The 5,450-nt window shown below is 34.2% G+C and overlaps 1 long non-coding RNA gene across 1 annotated transcript; it reads left to right on the top strand.

Annotated features, from left to right (window-relative positions):
- The first annotated feature begins 968 nt into the window (after nt 1-968).
- LOC130811491 (uncharacterized) lies at nt 969-3,694 on the top strand. Its single transcript, XR_009041173.1, has 3 exons — nt 969-1,369; nt 2,843-2,911; nt 3,358-3,694. It is a non-coding gene; the product is annotated as an uncharacterized LOC130811491 (long non-coding RNA).
- The last annotated feature ends 1,756 nt before the right edge of the window (nt 3,695-5,450 follow it).

Genomic DNA, 5,450 nt, shown 5'->3' with positions numbered 1-5,450 from the left:
CAATAATTCGGACTTAAACATATATCGGTTATTAAATTTATATCCAATATGATTTAAAACTAACTTAAATAACTAAATATAATTACTTAATTTATTTTTTTAATCAATATGTGTTTGGAATTATCATCATTTAAGAGAGTTGAGTCTTCACTTATCGACTTGCTTAACCAGCATCAATTAATTGAGTGCATTACGTATTCCACGTATCTCAGTGGAGATAGTGTATCAGAGATGACTCACACGTTCATTAGCCCGAACAACTAACCATTGATGGCACCTTTTAGTACAAGAAGACACTTGTTCAGATCCAAGATAGGAAAACGTGCGATACTCATCTGGGAAGTGTAGCACTTGTGAAGGTGTTATGGTCTAATCACGTAACCGAGGAAGCCACATAGGACGCAGAGGAAGCCATGATATGCGACTATCCTTGGTTGTTTCTCGATATTATTATGATTATCGTATTATAATTATTGCATCTCCTTAGTCTTTAAATGGTATGTTTGAGGATGAACTTTATTCTAAGTTGAGTAGAATCGTAGGATTTGGGGGGATGCTAGGTCTTGATAGAATCCTAAGGTTAGTTGGTTAACATAGCTTCTTATGTGTGCACATTTTAGTTGTATGTTCAATAATGTATTGAGATAAGACTTTGGGTTTTAATTTGACTTTGAGGACGAATTTCATTTAAAATTGGATAGAATGTAACATTTAAAAAATTAATATTTTAGAATTGAGGAAAGTAAAACAAATATTAGAATGAGAATTATTTGGTGTTTAAGAATATTTCAATTATTGGGCCTAAGTGTAGAGTATATATGTAAGAAAGTAATTCTTTTATTATTATCATTATTAATCTAGTCTTTTTCTTTCTTTTTATATTTTTAAGTTTATCTTCTTTTTCTCATAAAAGCCAATTCTTTTTCCTAAATGGTTTTTCCCATTTTCTTATTTCATCTCAAATCCAACTCCCTCCTTCTCTAAACCCTCAAGAACACACATTAGCTTTTCAAAGCTTTTCTTCCCTATTTGTTTGAAGGAATCACATGCAAACACAGCCTGTTAAGCGCTTGAATTTTTGAAGGAGCATCACTGAAAACCATTTTTCCATTTAAAAACCATCACTGCTACCCATTTGTTCCCGACCTTGCATGAACAGTCGAAGAGAAAGTAGGTTGCTCACTCCTTCTCTGCATTCGACTTTGGGCCTAACAACACACCACATTTTCATCCTGGTCTTGCAACACACATTGAAAATCAACACATTTCTTCCTCTGATTGGCTAATAAAACAACACATTCCCAGAGTACTTCATGTTGGGATTGATTCAAAAAACCAACAAATTCATAGTTTTATGTCTACCGAAAAGGTAGATTGGCTTATGCCTTCTTTATTTTAATAGTTGTTGCCTCAAAATGTATGGATATACACTTTCTTTTCATAATGCTATTTTATTACTTTTATTCCTTTTATCAAAATAATCATTCCACATGAAAATAGATAATTGTTTTAAGAATTAGTTATATTGCTTATAGTTTTAAGAAATAGTTTTTCTATGAGCGCGATACACTGGGTAGGATTATGATTCTTATCCTTAATTAGTTTAATCATAGGATGAATTGGAATTGGATTATAAGAATGTGAATATTGGGGATTTAATTGAAAGATATTATAAAGATTAAAATGTTAGATAGCTGACATTCTTGAAATTAATTATGAAACTTTTTTAAGTATTGTTGAATTTTGGCTAAGATGTGTAAAATGAGTGTTGAATGGAAATTGGAGACTAGTAACAAAGGGCAATGTGATATTCTTGAAAGGATTATTAGACTTTTTGAGGATTATGGATTTTGGGTATAAATGAACACAATTGTGTTTAATTAGATGTACGAAGATGACGACAAATGTTGAGAAATTTTTTAGAGAATGTGAACAATCCTAGTTCTTTAATATGTTTGGAAATGACATGAGTTGTTGTAATGCTAGAACAGAGTTTTGGTCAAACTTAAACTTATAGCTTTAGGAGGAGATGTAATAAGTATATGTTAGTATCATAGTATCAACGGATATTTCATGATATACCACTGAGTTTCTCCAAAATTCACCATATACCACACAGAATGTTTTAATTCACCATATATCATTGAGTTTTCGTCCGTTAGCACAGAATACCATTAATGACAATTGCCGTCAGTGTGCCGTTTGTGGTAAATTATTAATTCACCGTATACCATTACATTTTTTTTTAGAAAAAATATTTCCAATGGCTGATTCTACTACCAAATTTCATGAACCCACTCTCTTCCTCTTCAAAATTTTACCTTAAACCAACTTCCCTCTTCTCAAAGTCTCTTAGATTCCGCTTCTTTTGCACTACTTCACACCATGTAGAAAACGTATCGGAAACGATTGGATGCGAGGTCCATTGTTCAATTGCTGCAGAATTTTGATGCTCCTGTAGGTATGAGATCATTCTTGAACCTCTGATTACTTGGAACATACTATCAGACTAACATATGCCATCATCTCTTTTGGATTAAATGATATACAATTTAAGGTGGGTGTCAATTTTTTGAAGACATGTTGTGTTTGGGGAAGTCAACCCTAACAATGGCGCCAGTTGAATGCGTAAGGGCATACTGGTAATTTACCACAAACGGCATACTGACGGCAGTTGTCATTAATGGTATTCTGTGCTAACGGACGAAAACTCAATGGTATATGGTGAATTAAAACATTTTTTGTGGTATATAGTGAATTTCGGAGAAACTCAGTGGTATATCATGAAATATCCGTAGTATCAAATGCTTTTTGGTGATGTTGTGATTTTGGTATGCTTCAGGAGACGATCATCGAGGAACCCTTCTAGTTGATAGCTGTGGGGTGGACTCGACTCCTTGAAACGTCGTTGGTGAGTAGTTGCAATCCCTTAAAGAGTTTGCCCAGACTACAGTTTTGAAAGTTGCTTTACTAAAGTTGTTTTTAAATTGATATTATTCAGAAAAATTTGTTATGAATTTTAATGTTGATATTGTGCTATGGTCAATGGATGGGACTTATGAGTTGGTGATTGACGGAGAAGAGGGGCATTTTTTCCCTACTCCTTATTTTTTATGCGAGTTGTCATTAAAAAATTGACTAGCTTCACCCGAGAGTGATATCGCTCGAGAGTGATATCGCTCGAGAGTGATATCGCTTTAGAGTTATGGGTGTTCCTTTAAAATAGACTCCTAGTTACACAAATATCTAGGCTAAATGTTGCTTTCAAACCGGTGGTTTGATTTTATATGTTTCATTTTGATTTTAATTGCTTCACCTCATTCAGTTAATTCTGACTCTATTGTTTCCTTCTTTTAGATTGCTCGTAGCTTCATGACCAGCCAGGATGATGGGAACTCAAGGTGATGTGTCTGTGAAGAGGAGACTTTTATATTTAAGTTTTGAGATACTCTATGTAGTAGACTTATAGAATTTGTAGAACTAGGTGTTAATATGGGTTATGTGGATTTGTGGACTTTTATATTTTTGAGGTTCTGGTATAACTGTTGGTTTTGTGTATAGTTGTCATGGCCGATGAATTTAGATATTGTGATCCAACTTTATAGCAATTTGTTGGACCCAGTCATCTTTTTCGGTACGTAACCTATGATAACTCAACTTACTTAGTTTATAAATGAGTCGAATTGTTACATGAACTCCCTGTAATTTCCTTGAAATGTATCACTAATGCACCACCATTCCATGAAGCTCATCCATATGCTCAATAATGAATGGTAATTGCAAGTACTCATAAGTCTCCATATCGGCTTCACAGAATGAATAAGTAGCTTCTTCTAAATCTACAACTCCAAACGCTAGCAACAAGGAACCTGTTTTCAACTTCCCTAAGATAGCCATCCATGGTGTTAATTGTGCTCTAGTGAGTGCCACCTTTTGCAAAATCAAATCCACTAAAGGTTTACTGAGTATTGGTGTCATTAATTCATTTATTTTTTGTATACGACTCTTGACTGAAAATTCTCCATCTTGTGAACATGTCCACTTTACACGGTCATTTATTTCTTTTCTCCGTTTGTTTGGTTGTGATAAGGTCATCGTGGTCACTTTCCTTATTATGGTTTTATTTTTAACTACCATAAGTGTATGGATGTTGTAGTAGAATTACGGGTCGAAACACAAGGAGGATATGTGTCTAGAATAATTCATTTAGCTAATCACTATCAAATAACCAAGTTTTCGTGATTTAACTACCATAAGTTTTGTACTTTGGATTAGTTCAACCTTTGACAAGACCCATTAAAAACATATTCTCAATTTTCGTGATTTTGAATGGCGATAAAAGAAATTTAACTTGTTTGGTAATTAAGACTAATATAAATTTCTACCTCAATTTTCGAATTCAACGAAAGCATCAATAAAACGTGTTGCATCCCTAAAGTGCTATGTTTAACATCGTCAACATGATGCAACTCACCAAATCAATATTAAGAAATACCAACAGAATCCTTGTAGGCCCTTTCAAATACATGTGCATTGTTTCCCATTACCTTCTAAATAAGCTAAGTAACATATTGTTTCTACTTGGTGAAAACTACATGATCTCCCACTTCAAGTGGTCATTCTCTGAGCTCGTTAACCAACTAAATTTTTTTAAATCAGCGGAGTAACATATTGTTTCTGCTTAGTATAAACTACATGATCTCCCACTTCAAGTGGCCATTCTTTGAGCTTAACCAACTGAAATTTTTTAAATGAAGAATTTTCCATGGGTTTTCGAAGCTCAAATTCTATCCTTTCCCCACCTACCTCCAAAGTTAACCTCTTTTTGCATCTATAATAGCTCTAGTAGTGGCAAGGTATGGTCAACCTAAAACGATAGGAGCACGGGTATATTAAAGTATGTACATGACTACACAGTCACATGAGAATAATAGATTTCCCAAAAATTTAAGTACATCCTTTACAATACCCTTGGAATGCCTAATACTCCAATCGACTAGCTGCAAAGTCATGCTAGTCTAGAGTAGGTTTCTCAAATTCGGTAGTCTATTATACACAGAAAGCAGAATAAGACTAACACTAACTCCTAAGTCACACAAGGCATTGTCAAAAGATAGACTACTAGAAAATAGGGATCGAGAAGCAACTTGGGACCTCAAGCTTAGGAGAAAGTTGCTTTAAGATCACCACACTGCATTTCTTAGATAAATTCACAACTCCTTGAGTCTTGTTTCTGTTAGTGGCGAGATTCTTCAAGAATCAAGCAAATGATGGAAATTCTTTCATAGCATGAAGGAAAAGGATTTTCAATTGTATATCCTTCACTAATTAGAGAAACTTTCCATATCTCTTCTCTAACTGGGCCTAGGCAAGCTTTGCGGGAATGGTAGAGGTGTAATGTAAGGTCGAGGGATTGATGGAGGTAGATCATCAGCAGATTGAGGTAGAAA

Source organism: Amaranthus tricolor, chromosome 4 (genome assembly GCF_026212465.1).
Source record: "Amaranthus tricolor cultivar Red isolate AtriRed21 chromosome 4, ASM2621246v1, whole genome shotgun sequence".
Classification (NCBI taxonomy): domain Eukaryota; kingdom Viridiplantae; phylum Streptophyta; class Magnoliopsida; order Caryophyllales; family Amaranthaceae; genus Amaranthus; species Amaranthus tricolor.
The sequence above is the reverse complement of the archived record's forward strand: the minus strand, read 5'-3'. Positions and strand labels throughout refer to the sequence as shown.